At 44.4% G+C, this 20,698-nt stretch overlaps 1 pseudogene; it reads right to left on the bottom strand.

The window, feature by feature from the left end:
- Positions 1–10,555: 10,555 nt before the first annotated feature.
- Positions 10,556–10,653, bottom strand: LOC111764453 (U6 spliceosomal RNA; annotated as a pseudogene).
- Positions 10,654–20,698: the final 10,045 nt, after the last annotated feature.

A 20,698-nucleotide genomic window follows, 5' to 3' on the forward strand; every position in this document is an offset into this window, starting at 1 on the left:
ACAAGCAGGCACAGAAGAACATACAGCGAGTGGACAAGAGCAGACAACTGTGGGGGGAGGGGTGGGGCAAGGGGAGAGAAATAAATAAATCTTTAAAAAAATAAAATAGGGAAGCAGACTTGGCCCAATGGATAGGGCGTCTGCCTACCACATGGGAGGTCCGAGGTTCAAACCCCAGGCCTCCTTGACCCGTGTGGAGCTGGCCCACGCGCCGTGCCATGCAGGGGTGTCCCCCGCGTAGGGAAGCCCCACGGGCAAGGAGTGCACCCCCTAAGGAGAGCCGCCCAGTGTGAAAGAAAGTGCAGCCTGCCCAGGAATGGTGCCGCACACATGGAGAGCTGACGCAGCAAGATGATGCAACAAAAAGAAACACAGATTTCCAGTGCCACTGATAAGGATAGAAGCAGTCACAGAACATGCAGCAAATGGACAGAGAGAGCAGACAACTGGCGGTGAGAGGGGAGAGAAATAAATAAAAAATAAATCTTTAAAAAAATAATAAAAATAAATAAAAATAAAAAATAAAAAAATAAAATAAAAAACAAAACCACAATGATACACCATTTCACACCTGTTTGAGTTTCCAATGATTGGTTCTTTGCTTTCTATGAACTGAAGTCCAAACTACTTGGTCTGGTTTTGAACACCAGCCAATTTATTCAAAGTGATTGAAATTGCATACCTCTCACGATGTCTACCCTGTGCTCAAGCTCTTTTTAAGCCTTCATCTTGGGGACAGCTGAGGTCGCAGGGTTCTCATCCAAGTAGGGTGTTCAGGGAGGGTATTGGGGTTTGAATCATGTACCCCACAAATTATGCATTCAAGGCTTAATATGTTTCTATGTGATCTATTAACTTTAATTTTAAAAGTTTTATTTAAAAAATAAATAAAATAAATAAAAAACAAAATAAAAAAGTCTTAATATGTGTTCCTGAGGGGTAAACCCATTTGTAAATAGGACCTTTGAAAATGATATAATTAGTTAAGGTATAGACTCACTTGTGAATAGGATCTGTGAAGCTCCTATTTAAATGATGCCCAACTGAAACAAGATGGGCCTTAATCCATACAGCTGGAGTCCTCATAAGCAAAGGAAGATCAGATGAAGTCAGTCCAAAGAAGCCAGATGTCAGCAGATGCCAGAAGTCAGCAGAAATTAAGACAAGCAGATACAAGGGGAGAGACAGCAAGCGAGCGAGGTATGTGATAGAGGATTGCTGGAATGCTGCAGACTCTGGGAGAAAGCAAGCCCTGATAAGACCTTCATAATGGACTTCTAGTCTCCAAAAGTGTGAGACAATACATCTCTGGGTTTAAGTCAACTAGTTGTATGGCATTTGTCATAACAGCCCTGGCAAATTAACACAGAGTTCTCACTAATAAGGTGTGAGAATGTCTGGAAAGAAGCATTCCAGGAGGGAACAGCCAGGGCAAAGGGAAAATGCCTGCCAAATTCAAAGAGCTGCTGGGAGGCCAGTGTGTCTGAAGCAGGGCGAGAGGGCAAAAGAGTAATAGAAATTTGAGATCTGACAGGTAACAGGGCAGTGGGGTTAGGAAAGAAGTGCATTGAGGGGCTTATGGGCCTATGTGCGGACTTTAGCTTTTATTCTTGAGCCTTGGAGGAATCTGAGCAAAGAAACAATATGAATTGACTTGCATTTTAAAAGGGTCACTCTGGCTTCTGTGTTGCGATGGCACTGTTGAGGGCAAGATTGGAAGCAGAGGGGGAGGTGGGGGTGAATGGGGACCTCATATTTTTTTAATGTAATTTTTTTTAAAGTGAATAAATAAAATAAAATAAAAAATAAATAGAAAAAAATAAAGATTGGAAGCAGAGAGACTATTGCAGTAACCCAGGCAAGAGAGATGATGGGGACAAGGACCAGCGGTAGCAAGAGGTGGGGAGAAGAAGCAATCAGATATGCAGATACATTTCATGTACAAAACCCATAGGATTCCCTGTCTTTAAACCATTTCTCAAGGATAGATATGAATTAGCCAGGATAGAGAACATTTACATAGGCCCTGCTGGTCTGAGGAACCAAAAGGGCAAGGCAGTTGGAACTTAGCGAACACGAAGGGGTCAGATGAGCTGGCAAGGTGGAGAGGGGACAGATGAGGCAGGGCATGGTAAGCCATGGGGAAGAGTTTGGACAATTGGAAATCTGACAGGTTCTAAGCTGGAGCAAATCATGATGTAATTTATGTCTGAAGAGGTCACTGACTGCTAGGTGGAAACTAAATGGATTGGAGTGTTATTAGAAAAGGCTTTGTATTCAGCCCAAATCAGTGTTCCTCTATGGGTCCCAGTTCTACTGGCTTGCGGGCATATGGCATGAGTTAAATTTCCTTCCCTGAGACTCCCAGTTGTCCTCAGAACCCTCCATTTTGTTAAGCCCCTCTGACAGTGCAGTTCTCCAGGACTGAGTACAGCGTCACAGCTAAGTCAACAGAGCAAAACCCAACAGGGTGTTCCAGATTCCCTTCCTCAAGCCTGAGATCCATTTCATCACCAGAAGCAGCAGCCAAGATGAGTTGTTCTCTAGTCTCCCCACGCTGCTAATCACAGGGTGGTGTGTGCCCTACTGAATGCATGAATATGTGGATAAGAATGTGTTTGTCTCCTTTCCCTGATAAATAACAAGATGTTGGAGGGAACAGGAATAAGTTAACTTCTCTCCCCCAGTAGCTAACATGATTTCATGCACAAAAATTGGTTCTCTCAGAGTAGATATAAAGAAGTATTGAGTATACCACAATCAGCATTAAATGGATGCTACATTCAATACAAACCTATCAAGACTTCCAAAAGGGTTAAAAAAAAAAAAAAAAAAAAGCCTGGTCGAGGCTCATCCTTGTTAGAAGGGGATAAGGGAATTCAGATCGCACTGAAAGAGGGTCCTAAGCTGGATGGATACCCCCAAAGCAGCTGAATTGCACGGAACAACCCTTTTCCCCTCTCTCTTTTGCTCTTGTTCCTTGGTATTCCTAAGCAACAAGGGCATTTTCTCATTATCATCCTGGATGTTTTCAAGTGAAGGGGAAGTAAAATTAACATTTGTTGAGCACCACCTACCATAGGCATTTCTCCTCTAGCAGGAAACTTTTATTTTAAAAAATCTGGAATTAACCATGCAATCAATTAGAAAATAGGATTTTCCCTGCTGTTGTTTTTCATATATCTCCATTTGGAAAGTGTAGAAATAAAAGCATTTTGAGCCAACATGGAAGCTTCATTTCAATGGCTTTGGTGCTTTATTTATCACAACAATGGGTGATAAAGGAATAAAGGTAATAAGAATGAGTAAGACGTACTAAGATAGTGTCTATAGTACTATGAAAAGAAAGGTCTTTATTCTTGAGCAAAAGCTGGAATTAATTAAAGCTGGATTTGCCAAGTAATGTTTATAGCTATATTTAAAGTATCTTCAATTATTGACAAGGTAAAATTAACATTTAATAACTTTAAAATAGAAAATCTGAAACTCTCAAACCCTTAGCCCCTTTCTTCCATTCTGTTTTTATAATGTGGCTTCTTAAAATAATGAGACTAAGATTCCACTGGCACACCACCATCACATACTGATGGAACCAGACTCTGCTCAGCAGGTACTTATTGAAAAAGCGCATTGAGTCAAAATAGGTCATGAACCGCATGAGTTTTATAAACCTAATTACCTTATTTCTTTATGGAATGGCAAACGACCTGAAATTCTTCTCAGAAAACACCCAGTGAACCTGAGTAAATCAGAACTGAACCCATATATTTTCTGAAACGATGATGTCCTTCCAACGGAACCTAAATCAAGAAAGGGCATATTTCACTTGGGGCAGATTGTCGGCCCCTCCTTTGAACCAGATACTACCATGTGAGCCAAGAGCTAAGACTGCTAAAGCAAATGCCAGCCGGGAAGGGGCCTTGGAAGAAGATTTTTTCCTGGGAAGAGTTAAACTTGCTGAGTGAAGCCTTGCCTGGACTCTAGCCCTCCTCCATCAGGAAAACAGCTCTGGGAGCCCCAGAAAGGGGTTTTGCTTCTGACTTCTCACACACTCTTCTTTCAAATGAATTTAAACCTTTTTTGTCCAAACCCCTGCAGAAGAAGAAAAAAGAAAGTAACCACTCTGTAGTTTTTCTACTATTATGCAAATAGATTAATCAGGCCATGCTCCTGTGAGAATTAATTTATATTTGAATCCAATGAGGCCTGGATGCTTGCTAACTGAACCCCCAGGCCAAAGCCTCAGCTAGGTAGCAACCTCATATTATTCCTTTGACGAAATGTGAACTGACATAAATACCATGGCTCCTTTTCAATCCGATTACCCCGTTACCTCACATCAATGCTACCCCAGCCATCAGATTCTGGCGTCTTTCCTTTCACCGGCTCCAGGAACAACAGACAACTCCTCCTTGATAAACAAGCACCCACGCTACCACCTCGTACCCCCACTCTTAACCCATCATCCTCCCTCAATGGGCTCTATTCGACAAGGTATTTTATTTTGTTTGTAGGAATCAAGGACTCAAAATCAGTTCAAAATCAGGCCTGGCTGGGGCTGTTCATTCAAAGCTGCCCTTTCACACAGTCAGTCACTAAGAGCCTCTGGAAACAACACCCCTGAAGCCACCCTGTAATGGACGTTATCCCTTGGGGACGCTCTCCCCAACCCCCTCTGCTCCTTTTCCCTCCTCTAAATCTTAGGAACTCTTTTTAAAACACACAAAAAACAAATAGCAGCACAGGTTTCCTGGGCTTGTGTGACCTGAAGCTCAGTCAAAATGAACCTCCATTTTAAACCATACCTTTATACTAAACTCATGTTGACAACCACTAAATTCTTTCTGTTGCTCTGCATAGAAACTTAAAAAAAAAGATTCATTTCTCTCCGTCCCCCTCCTCCCCTGCGACTAAACAATCCACCAGGTGGGGGGAAAGCTTTTCTATGTGGGCAGCTCAGTTTCTGGAGCCCCTACCTTGGTAATTAGATTAACAGGCAAAATGTGAATAGCAGCAATCAGAACAGTCTCCACCCCCTTCATGCTTTTATGCCATTTATTGCACATAACTGATAGCGATGCATCTCGAATGGTGGCAAAAATAAATAAATATGTGAGCTGCTCTATGCTGAAAATGGAAATGAGAGAGAAAGAAAAACAAAGCCACCTTTATTTTAAAACAGAACCAGAAAGGGTCAGAAGTTACATATGAAATAAACCGGGGCTGCTGGTATGTTTCTTAGCTTTGTAGTCAATTCGTTTAAATACGTGTGTGCCCCCTATTTTAGCCCTATCCAAAAGATAGGGTAGTGACCATGCAGGCAACTCTTCTATTTGAAACAGTAAAAGCCGGAGTGCCTTCTGTAATCACACTCGCTCTAGAGGCTCTGAACTTGATAAACACTTCAAAACTTACTCTAATCAAATATGTCTATGAAGGGAACTCCTCATTACCTTTTTAGAAATAAGAGGAAGCAAAATAGATAGTAAGAATTACATCACTCACTCAGCTGCCTACAAAGAAAGTTATGGTTTTTACCCAAAACCATTTACATATTTTTGAAGCAATTTGCTCTCTGGTATCCCTGAGGACATCTCTGTTTTCATGTAAAGTAGACTTATACTTAAGAGCAGAAGAGGCATTGAGTGAGTGCATTAGATTTTGGGAATTAATTTTCGTTAAAAGGGACACTCCATTTCCTTTCACCCTAACCCCACCCCTACCTCCCATTCACACCCCTTTGCCCAAACATCAAAAATTTGCTTAGTGTCTGCCAATTACAGGTTTAGTGGCTACTCATGGATGTTTTATTCATATTTTTACTCAAAAAAAAAAAGTGCCACCCCTTTATTTCCTTTCCTTGGTTTGGCTGTTCACCATCCACTCAGCATTCACTGTCTACTGATGGCTAGATGTGCCCACGGTGGCAAGCTCTCAAGAGCACTCAGGCTGACCAGTGTGATTAAAATCTCCCTCATTCCTCATCCTTCCTTTACCTACAATTTGGGACCATAGGAATCTTTTCCAGCACGCTCAGCCCTTCTCAGTCCTGCTCAACAGAAAACATCTAGGAGACCTGGTTCATCAGCCTAAGGACCTCAGTCTCAAGTCACCTTCATTGTCCTTGCCTTCTTCTGGTGACAAAGGCTCCCAGGCCATCCTTGACCCCTTGTGCCCCACACTCCCAAAACTGACCCTTCATCTTTGTCTTCATGTTCTTGAGTCCCTTCCCAATCACCTGCCTACATAGCACAAGAATTGTTCCAATCATGGGGTCTGTCTTGCTCTAATCCAGTGGTCCTTAAAATGGGACAATTGGACCCCCCAGGGGACACTGGACAATATCTGGAGACATTTCTGGTTGTCATTACTGGAAGGTGGCATCTAGTGGGTAGAGGTGAGAGATACTGCTAAAAATCTTATAATGTACTTCACAACCTCTCTCAACAAAATGCTCAAAGAGTGGAGGTTGAAAAACCCTCCTCTAAACAGTCCCCTCCCCAGTTGCACAGGCAGACTTTGGGTCAGAGGAACCTGGTGATTCTTATAAAGCACTAAGAACAGAGCCTCATTAACATTAATAGTGGTAGAACTCTTGAATTTTATAAAGCTAATTAAAAATTATCTGTTGCTAAATACCCTCTGAAGGTCAGTTTGGCCTGTGAATATAATAACCTCTTAATCTCCACAGAAGTTCAAGGCAGAAGAGGGGATCCAGACTTAGAATTTAAACCACAGACTAGTCTTGTCAACCTTCAAAGTCCCAGAATATCTTCAGAAGGAGGCTTTGAATTGCTATAGAATAATAGTTATGAATGTAGGTTCTAGAGTCAGACTGCTTGAGTTTCAAGCCTGTGCTGACATTTTCAAGTCTGTGCTGACATTTTTTAGCTGTGTGCTTTTGGGTGCATCAGTCAGGGTTCAATCAGAGAAGCAGAATAGGAGATATAGATGGATGGATGGATAGATAGATAAATAGATAGATAGATAGATAGACAGATAGATAGGGAAGTGGACTTGGTCCAATGGATAAGGCGTCTGCCTACCATATGGGAGGTCCACGGTTCAAACCCTGGGCCTCCTCAACCTGTGTGGAGCTGGCCCATGCGCAGTGCTGATGTGCACAAGGAGTGCCCTGCCACGTAGGGGAGCCCCACCCGCAAGGCGTGCGCCCTGTAAGGAGAGCCACCCAGCGCGAAAGAAAGTTCAGTCTGCCCAAGAATGGTGCCGCACACACGGAGGGCTGACACAACAAGATGACGCAACAAAAATAAACACAGATTCCCGGTGCTGCTGATAAGGATAGACGCGATCACAGAAGACACACAGTGAATGGACACAGAGAGCAGACAACTGGGGGGTGGGGGAAGGGGAGAGGAAAAAAATTTTTAAAAATCTTAAAGAAAAAAAAAGTTAAAAAAATAGATATCACATATATGATCTATTATAGATACACAAACACATATATACATACATATATATCACATATATATCATATATATATCACTCACATATGTCTTCTGTCTCATAGGGAAAGTAGCTGGGAAAGGAAGGTAGCTGTAGCGTGAGGCGGAGCAAACGGGAACCCACAAGCACGAGCTGAAACCCTATGAAAACAGACTTAAACCCGTGCCGGTTCTTGTTGCCACTGACCTTTTTGGTGTGGGTGTCCTGCAAACGTCAACGCCCTTCTTCATGGACCTAAATACATACACCTGGCCAAGGAGTCACAGACACTGATGAAGAACTCTGAGAAGATGGAGCAATTACAAGTGCAGCCGTTGCCTCAAGCCAAGGAGGTTAGTCAGCCAATTAGCTACGAAATGGATACTGCTTTCCTTCTCCCTCCAAGTCAAAGAATCTCTTCTGTGGCCCGCCCTACAGGAACCATGTAGGAAAGGGAATTCAGGGAGGTGAGGTTCCAGCTAGCCAAGATGACCACAAGACAAAATTACCACAGTTATATTATTTAATTTCTCTAAATTTCCATGTCCTCCTCTGTAGATGAGTGAGAATAATCCTACCTCCTTCATGAGGCTTTTTGGGGATTAATTAAAATAACGCAGGTAAAATACATAAAACAGTACCAGACATACAGTAAATAATCAATAAGGCTAATTACCATTGTCGTTGTTGTTGTTGTTAGTATTCGTTTAAATTCTCTTCACTGACATTTAAGAGGAAATGAGGTATAGGAAATAGGATAGTTTCTTAGGTGGGAAGAGCACCAACTGTCTTATGTATCTAAATATGGGCCAGCCACTGTTCTATGCTGTATACATACATGGCAGTTGAAGAAACTAAGGTACAGAAAGGTTGAGTAAGTGGCAGCAATAGTAGGCAGCAGAGTTTTATATATATATATAATTAGTTTATATATATAAATATATATAATGCCATGAAGAAAAAATACAGGGCAACTGAGAGAGACAGTAATAGTGGGGGGAGGGGTGGATCTTCTTGAGATTGGGTGATGAGAACACAGCACTTAAACTGCAATTGGGCAGAGCAGGTGTAGCTCAGTGGCTGAGCACAAGGTCCTGGGTTCCATCCCTGGTGCCTCCTAAAGAAAGAAAACAAATAAATAAAAATAAACTATAATTGAAGGGTTAGCAGGAGTTAACCAAATGAAGCAGAGAGGAAAGCATATGCAATGGTTCACTTGCAAGACATTACCTGGCATCTTAGGGGAGAGGGGAGAATGAGGTAGCTGGTATTCATAGAGGAAGGGAGAGTAGAGGGGCTCACAGGAACCTTTTCAGAACTTGTAGAATGTGATGACTTCATTCTAAGTCAGGTGTTCTTAACCTTTTTTGTTCCACAGACCAGTTACTAATTCCACACTGCGATGTGTATTATTTAGTAAATATATCATGCCCGCACCAAACACGTCGCCAGTTGAATTGAATTTCAATTCAAGCTCACAGACCCCTTGTTAAGAACCCCTGTTCTAAGTGGAAAATGGGAGGGTGCAGGATGGCAGGAACCATTGTTCTCAGGACCTGGAAGAGGGTTGGACACACAGTAGATCCTCAATAAATATTTGTTGACTGAAGGGGAGATATATGTTTTTAAATCTCTCTAATTGCTATAGGTATGTATCCCACCTTTCCTTGGTTCCTTCTAGTATCAGGGAACTCACTACTTATATTTTTCCTCTTGGCAGCCATTCAGACACTTGAATATGACAGTCATATTTCTCTAGGTTTCTATTTCCCCAGGCCAAGAGCCTCCGCATTTTTTTTTTAAAGATTTATTTATTTAATTCCCCCCCTTCCCCTGGTTGTCTGCTCTCTGTGTCTATTTGCTGCGTCTTGTTTCTTTGTCCGCTTCTGTTGTCATCAGCGGCACGGGAAGTGTGGGTGGCGCCATTCCTGGGCAGGCTGCATTTTTCTTTCGCGCTGGGCGGCTCTCCTTACGGGTGCACTCCTTGCTCGTGGGGCTCCCCTACGCGGGGGGACACCCCTGCGTAGCGCAGCACTCCTTGCGCGCATCAGCACTGCGCATGGGCCAGCCCTAAACGGGTCCAGGAGGCCCGGGGTTTGAACCGCGGACCTCCCATGTGGTAGACGGACGCCCTAACCACTGGGCCAAGTCTGTTTCCCTGCATTTTTTTTTATACCACGAAAAATGTTTTAATTAAACTACGGAAACAATGGTTATAGTGCAGAATATTCATAAGCAGAAAAATACACCATATTTTAAGTACTTAACAAAGTTACAAACCATTTGTTTTCTTAATATTTTTCATATTTTAAGTTCATACAAGATGATCAGATTTACTATTTTGGGGAAAAGAGGGGGAAAAATGTATATCATTAGCTAGATGTGCTCACTGTATGCTCCATTATTTATATGCAAGGCCCGGGTGACTACAAGTGCAGTTGTCAGGCATTTTAACCAGCTGGACTGCCATTTGTTTCTGCACGACAAGCGTCTTTACACAGGAGCAATCAGAGAAACAGGAAATAGCCAAGCGCTCTGCACTGAAACACGCCACCTTAACAGCTGACCATTACTCAGCTGCTACACAACTGCACCTAGTACACAAAAACAGATGAGAGATTAGAATTGTGTCTGGTAAAAGTCTTTGTATAAATTTGGTTTAGATTATCATTTAGATTTGAAGGTAAATAACATATACGAAAAAATGTACACCAACTTTTGTAGGTTTTTAACATTAGGGGCTGAAGGCAATGTTGCATCAATTTCATGGCACCTTTAGGCTACTCAGCAAGGAATGGCTGCACATGTTTCCTTAAAAGTCAGGAGGCCACAAATTAGGTTAACAATGTGTTAACTTTCAAACAAAAAAATTCAGCACTATTATAAAACAAAAATGAAAATTTACCTCAAATATCCAAGCCAAAAACAAAATCTGAAGTTGTTCACCTCACTAAATTATAAGAAATTTGAATAACAGCAACAAAATGACACATAAAATGAAGTTTGCCTACCACCTAAGGCAAAGCATAAAAAGAGTAAAAAGTAAAAAAAAAAAAAAAAAAAGAGTAAAAAGTTAAAATATTAAAGAGAGGGAAAAAAAAGAAAACGTTAAAATATGGAATGCTTCACAGATTTGCGTGTCATCCTTGCATAGGGGCCATGCTAATCTCTGTGGCTAGTGGCGACTGAATTGGACAGTGCAGCTCTAGTTCTGTGCCTTGACTATTTCCTGTTAAGATGGATATCTCTGCATTTTCTCTGACCCTTCCCCCTTCCTACCCTTCCCCCAGAACTAATCAATACCCCAAACTTCCTTTTAGCTTTTCGTCTTAGCCAGTTAATTCAGTATCTAATATATATTAGCTGGAAAGACCTTTTTTTAGCAAGTATAGGTTTTCAGAGAAGCAACTTTCTGCCTTCCAGGTTACATAATTCCTCTTAGTGATGGGATCATTAAAAAAATATATTTGTACACACAGTTTCCTTCTAAGAACCTAAGTGAGGGGTAGGTGGGCATCTGTCGGCACATTCATTAATTACACTGCAAATTTTAAATACTTATTTAATGCTGTGAGACCAGATGTTAGTACCTAACAGTATACATATATAATGCCAGGAAGAAAAAATAACAGTGTTAATTTGACTTTGGTTTGCATGCTATGGAATTTGACTCTCTGTTAAACATATTTAGTCAAAGAAGCATATTTACCAGTATTATTCATTAATTGCCAAAACTATCCAAAAAAGTCATTATCTAATCATGCAAATCAGCAAAAAGGACTGGCCTAGGAGATAACAGATGAAGGTCAAACAGTATATTTTCACAAATTCCACACACTTTGTAATCTAATTATAAACCTAATAGTATAAAACGGAGAGCTAATAGCAATAAGACTTCAGGAGAGGTCAGAAGAGAGATCAGTATACCAAATACACCAAACTTTAAAGCAGGGAAGGTCCTGCTTTGGGAGGCAGGAAAGCATTTCCAGAGAAGCTGAACTTGAAAGATTTATCACTCCGTACACATTCTCTGAGTGCATGTATGTGCCAGACATTGGAACATAAAGTCAAAGGACATGGTGCCTACTGTCAAAGGGTTCATGGTATATGAGGGAAACAAACACATACATTATTCCAATAGGTAGAGTTGCCAGATTTAAGAGGAAAAAAAAAAAGGAAACCCAGTTCAGTCTGAATTTCAGACAAACAACGGATAATTTTTTAGTATATTTTATGCAATATTTAGGAGATACATTAAAAAATAGTTGTTTATCTGGAATTCAAATTTAACTGAGTGTTCTGGACTATCTGGCAACTCTAAATACAACAAAAGTGAGAGTAGGGTATTACAAGAGAATAACTAAATGACACAGACTTCAGAGCACATACCAGAGCATTCCAGAGGAGGGGAGGCTTAAGCCATGGCATTCCCAATCATTAGAAAGGAGCCAAGTAAAGAGAGTACAAAAGGATGCTGGAGGTAGGAGAATCAACATGTACAAAGGCAGTGGGGTTTGAAAGAACAGAGCAGACCTGGAAAAGTGCAAGTGATCAGCAGGGACAGAATAAGAAATACCTAGAATTTCAGTAACTGAGAGAAGAGCAAAAGTCAGAACCCTGAATAACAAACACTGTCTGAGGGACAAATGGAGAAATTATTCATGAAGAAAGCAAGAAGGAACAATCTCAGGGAGAAAAGAAATCCATGAAGCCAAAAGGAGCAATAAGTCCATAGTACCAAATGCTGCAGGCAGGCCAAATAAGAGGAAAAGTTTATTGACTCTGCCAAAAGGGATGGCATCAGTGACACTGAGAAAGCCATTTCAGTGAATGTGCTGACAACAGGTTGATAAAGGACATGTATGAATTGGAGAAAGCAGGTATTACACTGCTTTTAAAAAATTTGGTTGAGAAAGAAGTATCTTGCTTACACCTGGGCAAACGAGGACCTTGACTGGGCCCTGAACGTTAAAGGGCCTCCCCCCAGAGTTTGCCCTCCCCATGGTTGAAGGGGATGTGCTCACCCAGAACCTATACACTCCTTTTAAGACCCAGGAATTATCTGCCCAAAAGTCCCCAGGCCTGTTTTCAAAGCCAGCACAAGCCTCCTCCCCAGGTCTCTCATATCCACTGGTATGCTTGGGCCCAGACAGCCCAGGTGGGTTTGTGGCAGGTATGGCTGGAGCTTGGACATACAGTCCAGGTGTCTGCAGTCTTGTGTGCACGGCCCTTCAGAGTGTAGGATGGAGTCAGGGTGGGATGTGAAGTAGGGTGAGCCACAGGCTTCCATTTGCTGTCTTATCCCAGACTTCACAAAAGTTAGGAGAGATGTGTGAAGAGGTGGTTAAAGAGGGACCCGAGAGAGGGTCCTTCTGAAAAGGAGCACAATTTGAAAGAACTTGCAGTGATGGGGATACTGAAGCTACAGGAAGATCTAAGCCATCTCTCACTCTGAGGCAGAGCAGGCATCACCATCCCAAAATCCTTGGTTGACGAATGAACAAACCTAAGAGGGGAATGAAATCATGGACAAAGTAAACTTACTAGTATTGTAGTAATGTAGTATAGTAGTAATGGAAGAACATGTAACAGTGATATAGTGGTTACCAGAGGTTCTATGGGGAGGGGGAGGGAATAATAGGTGGAACATAGAGCATTTTTGTATAAACCACAATGTAAACTATAGCCCTTGGTTAGAGCTATGCTTCAATATTAATTCATCAATACATGGTAACAAATGTACCACACTATTGTAAGATGTTATTAATAGGGGAAGATGTAGGCGGTATGGGGTATGTGGGAATCCCTTATACTTACATTTTTTGTTGTTTGAGGTACCAGGGGCTGGGAAGGGAACCCAGGACCTCATATGAGGGAAGCCATTGCTCAACCACTGAGCCATCTTGACTCCTCCGAGGTGGTTTTCTTGATTGTCCTGCTTGCTGTTCATTCTTCTTGTTGTTTAGGAGGCACCAGGAACCAAACCTGGGACTTCCTATGTGGGAAGCAGGAACTCAACCTCTTGAGCCACATCCATTCTCCAATCCCTTATACTTTTGATGTTAATTTTCTATAATCTAAAATCTCTTTAAAAATTAAGTATATTTTTCAAAAAGAAGCTACAAGAAGAGAAATGTGGAGAATAAGGTCCATGCCTCAGTCATGATTCCAAGGGCAGATGTTTCAAATGAAGAGACTACTTACAGATTTATGGGCAGAGTTAATGGATAAAGAAGGGATGCTGATGTACCTAAAGACTAGCAACTGTGAGAAGCCAGTATATTCCTAGGCCTAAAACGACAGGATGTTGGCAGGACAATATTGCCAGAATCCAGTGATTTGGGGAGCTATGATTGCAGTCACTCTCCGAAATACCATAAAATAAGAACGAAATGTGAGGAATAACTACCCCCAACCTCTCTCTCCTTCTGCCCTCCAGTTGGTGCCAGGGCCTCCCACTGACTGAACTAACTATAATCTAAACAGCAAAGGATCCTGGGGTCAATGCATTCCATAGTAACCAGGCTCTACAGGCAAGAGCAGGGCAGAGAACGGGCAGGAAGTAGATTTGGAGGGACAAACAGAGAATAAAGAACCCAAAGAGGCAGAAAGGAGTTTAACTCAGCACAGATGTGAATAGAATGGAGGGTAAGTTGGTAGAAAGGAATGGAGGGCATTTCTATCTGATGGCCATCTCTTCTCTCTCTCCAGCTGGAGGAGTGGGTTAAAGTGGATGAGGGTGAGCAGACAGTAGGTCTTGCTATTCCTCTGGCAGAAAGCCACTGGCATTCTGTCTGGAGGCATCTGTGTGGTATCACACCCTAAGGTAAGGCTGTTTTCCCATCCCTTCGCCATGCAAGAAGACTGTCATACTCCTCTGCTGCTTCTCCCTCCCTTGTGTACACTGACTAAAAGAAACTAACTGCAGAGTACGTGAAAGTTGGGTGTCTTCTCTCTCTTCACTGCATTAGCCTCCAGGTCCACCTCAAACTCAGAGCCTGCACACAATCCTCCAGCAACCTAAAGGCCCACACACTTGGTAATATTTCCCTCTCAGCCTTGGCTCTTAGCTCAAAAAACAGGCTCTCTCTGAGATGACTCCTCAGGCAAATTAGTACTCCCTACCTATTAGGAAAAAAATAATTTAAAAACTAAATTTCATTACAGTATTTATTAGTCAGTCAAAGGGGTGCTGATGCAAAAATACCAGAAAATGGTTGGTTTTTATTAAGGGTATTTATTTGGGGTAGGAGTTTACAGATACTAGGCCATAAAGCATAAGTTACTTCCCTCACCAAAGTCTATTTGGAGCAAGATGGCTGCCAACATCTGCGAGGGTTCAGGCTTCCTGGGTTCCTACATACCTGGGGCTTGCACTTCTCTGGGTTCAAGGTTCCTTTCTCACTGGGGCTGGCATCTCTTTCCTCTGTATGCTGACTTCCCGGGGCTCCAGTTTAAGTCTTCAGCATCAAACTCCAATATCAGAAACCCTCAACTCTGTTCTTTGCCATGCCTTTTATCTGTGAGTCCCCACTCAAGGGGGGGGGGGGGGGCACACACACTTAACACCCTACTCATAACTCAGTCATGCCCAAGTAGAGATCAGATTACAAACATAATCCAATATTTCTTTTTGGAATTCATCAATAATATCAAATTGCTACACAGTATAAAGTACTAGTAGCTCTACTGCTAACCCTCCCACTGTGTCTGGATTAGAAAAGTATCTTTCCTCCAAAAGGGCAGATTCCTACATTTCAAGCACAGACACAGAATTTTGGATGTTTAGAGTCAAGGATGTTCCCCTCTGGCATTCTTCTCCAACATACTGGTCCTGGATCTGCTACTTGCTCCTCTATGTTTTAAAATACACTATCTGGTTTTTTCACTTTTAACGAAAAAAAAAAAAAAAGAGAGAGAGAGAAAGGGAAAAGGAGACAGTGAAGCAAGATTCTGGCCTAGAAAGGAAAGGACTGAGGCAAACATCTTTTTCCCTTGCAGGCACTTAGGTATTGGACCAGAGGTTTAAAATTAAAGCATCAAGCCTGAAGCGATAGCTTGAAAGATGGGTGTCAAGCAGCACCGACTTCTCGCACCCATTCAAAGTAAATAAGCAGAGTACAGGCTGTTCCTGAAGCGCGCTGGGCTGTTCCTTACGTGTGCGCATCATCACCTCTCGTGGACCCGCCACCAGTTCACCACTCCTCCCACTCTCCTCCCCAGCCCTTCCCAGCGCCTGCCTCCACTCGAACACAAACGCAGCCTCGCTATGAGGCCTCTGTTCCCCATCCCTGAGTCCTCGCTGATGGGAGGAGAAGAAGGAACACACTTCATATTCTCGCCCTTCTCCTCCTGCCCTCCCGCGGTCGACAAAAGCGGTCCTATCAGGCCCAGAGAAGGATCCTGGGCCCTTTCCACCTAGCGCCCGCCAGCCAACCTCACTTTCGTCCGAGCCTCTTTAGAGTCCGGGACAGAAAAATCAAAAGCTCCACTTGCAGCGAGGGTAAGGGGGAAAAGCAAGGAGCGGGGAGCCGTCAAGAGTATTTAAAGCGGCTAAAAAGCAGAGCCGAGGCCCTCGGGTTTTTCACCTGGTGCCGGGCCACACCTCCCGACTAGACGTGGGCGGGTCAAGACCCTTCGAGGGGCGCGACACGCCCCAGGAGGGAAGGGACTCTCCCGCGGCCTCAGGGATTTGTCCTCCGCCTCCAGAGGATCGCGAGACTTGAAAGGCGGTAGTCGCGGATCTTTCCTGAACTCTCCAGCGCCCCCCACGCTTCTCCACCGAGAGCGCCCGGAGGACCCGGATGTTGTGGCCTTCCGGCCAGAGGCCGGCAGCGGCAGAGGCCCCCGGTGGGCGGTCAGCGCTTTAGGGCATCCCCTCGTTTTACACACGGGGACACTGAGGCCCAAGAGAAAGACACTCCCTAAAGACAGTAAAGTAAATGGGATCCAAATGTGAATTTAAAAGATGTTTTAAAAACTGCCGTCCCTAAGTCGATCAAGAAAGGAAAAGTTAAAGCAATTCACTTTTCGACTTCGAAAAGGGGCAATATGAAATTAATTTCCTAGACATGGAGAGGGATTGGAGAGAAAAAGCAGTCAAGTTCGGGCTCACCAAAATTTAATTAGGATTGTTTTTAAAGGACTCAGCTCTTCGCTTGACACTTCATGGTGTTAAAGTCACTGAGGTTGGCAGGGCCCAGGGCGGGAGTTAACTCCAGCCAGCGCACTGCACGCCGCTCCGCGCTCCCCCAGCTCCTCTTTCTTCGGGTTAAAAAAAAAAAAAAAAGAAAAAGAAAACACAAAAAAACACAACACACAGTTAACCACCTGTCAGGACTGAGGATACAATGAGGCTTCTCGAAAAAGAGCTTTTCATGCATGCGTAATATATTTGTTCAGCTATTCACTTAATGAAGCTGATAAATGTGATGCAAGACAATAGTCAAGTTAATCTATTTAGTAAAATGTTTTGAGACTTTCAGGCTACGTTAAGGAGGAGAGCGTCCGGCGACATTTTCATTTAAATGCGCTCATCTCCCCTCTTAGGCTGCACAAGGGGGTTCACGCAATCTATGTGAATATAATTTCTTATAAATGTGTCTTTAATGGGTTTAATTCACCCTTGCCAGCTGTTTTGGGGGCTATTTTGTAAGCGCAAAACAAACGTTTCAGGCTTGGAAAGCTAGTTAAAATTAGTTTCGGTCAGCGAGGCCAAGCTATATTTCCTGCAAACCATCTGCTTGATTGGCACAATAGAAGGATTTTCAAGGAAAAAAGGGGGGAGTGAGTGTGAAAGGAATGGGGGTTAGGGGGGACATGCTAGAAAGGGCTGAGGCGGCCTGTAGCTCGTTGTGGCCTATTCTTAAGGTGAACCCCTTAGAGGTGTCTTAATAGAGCGGCTTGCCGAGAGGGGCTGGGGCAGCAGGAGAGCTTTCAGGCCGAGCCTCGCCGCCCTCCTCCTCTCTCCATCAGCTTCCTCTTTTCCCCCAGTACCGGAGAAGCCAGGCGGCGGGCGCGTCTTCCCGCGGCTTCGCGCCAAACTTGCAAAGCACGCGCTAACTTTGCGGGCTTCTCTAGCAGAAAGCTGGGGGTCCGAGGCCGGCTAAGGGCAGTCTTGTGGACTCCACCTTCCCGAAATGGACGCTCCCCGTGGTTTCGGAAGACCGGGAAGCTCTGCCCGGTTTTGCTTTGCAGCGCCTTTCGCGTATCTCGCAGGCCCGCCCTTACCCCAGGGCGCTCCCGACTCGCCCACACCTGAGAACGGTGCTCAAAGCAAGGGCTAGGCGCCTGAGGCTCCCCTACCCGATAAAAAAAGCACCCCCACTCCCAGCCCCAGTGCGGGTTCCGAGGGCGCTTTCGGCCCTCCCAGTGAAGCTCGGGCAGCTTCGGCCTCCTAGGGCCAGAGGGACCCCGGCCGCTGCTTCCCGAGCGTGCGCCAAGCGGGTATCCTCACCCGCCGCGCAGGCGAGGACCTTATCCCCAAACCTGGGCTTCAACTCTCCTTCCCCCAGCCCGCCCTGCCTTTTTTCCTCCCGGAGAGAGACAGACAGTAAACCCCAGCCCTGGGATAAAGAACACCAGTGACTTCTCCAAAATAAACTGGAAGATAACGACGTTCAGCTGAACTGGAGGACGCACAAAACCCTCCGGCTCAGGTCAAACGGCATTAGTCACAGCCGCAGCTCGGAGCTGCCCCTTAGGCTATCGCGGAGTTTGAAAAGATGCGTTCAGGGAGATCACTTAAAGTTAGATCCTGTCCTCCGATATCTTGCTTCCTTAGGATTTATCTTGCCTTTTCACCGGAGGCGGAGGCGAGCCTTCGCCCCGCCCTCACTTTTCCTCTCTGGCTCCTTAGGAATTCTTTAGGAGGCTGAGTAGACCGACTGCAGGAAGTGGGGTCCACGTGGATCGCAGCAAGGGGTTGACCCACCTTCCAAAAAAATGTCGGCTCTTTTTGAAAGCGGAGAAGTTAGAAGCAGTGAGTCTTTAATGGGGCCGAAATGGTGCGTGTGAGAGGGGAGGAGGGCCCGGAACGTGTCAATGGGCTGGATAATAACTGTAACAACTACACCCTGGGAAATATCCCCGGAAGGGGGAGGCTGGGAAGGCTCCTTGTGGGCCTTGGGTCCTTAACCCCACCCCCCACCTCCAAACCCAGGCTGATTTCTGCAAACACAGGCTTTATTCTGGTCTTCCTGAAGATAGTGAAGGCGCTTCTAAATAGCGCCTCTAAATAGCGAACGAACACCTGTAGCCGCCGGGGTCTCTTTGCAGGGGTGTCGGTGTTGGGAACTGGCCACTGCTTCAAGATTTCAGACTCGAAAAGAAAGGCAGAGAGAGAAGAGGGACTGAGAAGCGGAGGCGGGGAGGCGGGGTTGCGGGCGAATCACCAACTGTTTTATCGCGTTCAGAAAATAGTTTGGCCTGGAGGAAAATAGTTTGGCCTGGAGGAATGGGGGTGGAAGGTGGGGGTGGTGGACCGCGGGAGGGGAGATTGCAATGGAAAACCTTGTCTTGTGGCAGTGTCCGCATAGTTTTCTTCCCTATTTTATTACCAAACTTCAAGAGGAAATTTTGAAGTTTTTCAACACCTTCCTCTTCCCTTTCTAGGAGCCTCTAATTAACTGGAATGATGCATTTTCCGTATTTAAGTATCCATTTATTTAAAAGTTGTTTCCGGCTCGATGTCCTCCCTCCTGCTCCCTTGTACTCCTCCGTAGGCAGTCCTGGGCTCAGAAACTCGGCATTTGCGTCCTCTTCAAGCATTAATTCCAGCCTCCAGAGCCCGGTCCTAAATAACTTTTTAATTTGAACCAAGGGAGAGCTTTAGCGGGCTCCGTTTCTGGTTTAATGTGCTATAAATCGCAGATGCACTTTTATTGAATGGTTAAAGCAGCGACATGGAGATCATCAACACAAAACGCCCTGAACAAAACCATCGAGAGAAATAAAGCTGGTTAATAAGATTTTTGAGAAAGCTTTGTGTTAAAAAGCAAAAAGGAAAACCAGCTGAAGGTGACAGTTAGTTCATGGTTAATAGGATCAGGGCGGCCTGGCGGGGCTGCACACTTCTCTTTGGGGAGGTTCAGGCACACCAAAGAGCTGAATGGGACATTTAACACATCTGTTATCTCGCGGAGCAGAGAAGCCGGGAACCGTTCAGTACCAGCCCAACCCTAGCGCAGGGCAAAGCGAAAGAACTATCCCTAGGAAGATCCAAGTTTGAGGCCCCAAATTAAGGGGAGACTTTCTTCGTGTGAACCGATATCCTTGGCTCGCCTTGCAATCGTTTGTATATTGCAATTAATTAAGGCGCTGCAAGACCTGGGGCAAGTTAAACTCTCCGCAGCTTTTTTCAAATCGCTGACACGATATAAAATGTCCCGGCAGTGAATTTGAACCCAAACTCGCAAACGCTCCTTGAGATTGGAAAAGGGCCAGAGTGGCACTCACAGAGTTCGGGTCGCCTTCCCTGAGGTTGCTTTGGACCCAGGCAGGGCCTCTGCGAGTAGGAAGCCGCCGCCTGGCCCCAGCGCTTTGCTCGCATTGGCGTCTCCAGGAGAGCTTGCAAGCAGCTCCTCTCAGAGAAAGTCATTAAAATCGTTTGCCAACTTGCTGGGAGTTTGCAGGAGACTCGTTTTACCCTTCAGGTGTCAACCAACTCTTTCAAGCTCACCCAATCTCCCGAAATAAAATAACCCAAACCTAGACCTTTCCCCACCGTCACAGACACATATCCAATATCTCCAAAGCATCCATTTTCAAGTTTCTCTGGGTTATTAGAATGGCACCACTGCACACGCACACACCATGCATGTTGATTTAACCCACCCCTCACATCCACTCTATGCCTCAGCTGGAGTATAAACAGGGCTAGAGGCTGAAAAGGGAGTATATTTTCATGTTAACTGACTTGAAATTTTCCATTGCCCTCCCCCTCAAAGGTAGGGAGGGTTATTTCACTAATAGCCTGGAGATGAATTTCTATGAATATTTATTGATTTATTTTCCAGTCTCAACAGGGGAGCTGCAAATAAATTTAGTGCATTCTTTAAATAATTCCTTTTCTATGAGGCAAGATGTCATCTGAAACTTCTAAACAGGCATTTAATTAGCTCGGTTGTTGCTTCGGAACAAAAACCCCAGCAAGAACTTTGGGGGCACACTGTATTGCAAAGAGGCGGTCGATATGCAGAATTGATGCGCGCCGGCCTTTGTTGCCGGCCCATTGTGCGGGCCGTGCTTATGA

Source organism: Dasypus novemcinctus, chromosome 10 (assembly GCF_030445035.2).
Source record: "Dasypus novemcinctus isolate mDasNov1 chromosome 10, mDasNov1.1.hap2, whole genome shotgun sequence".
Classification (NCBI taxonomy): Eukaryota; Metazoa; Chordata; class Mammalia; order Cingulata; family Dasypodidae; genus Dasypus; species Dasypus novemcinctus.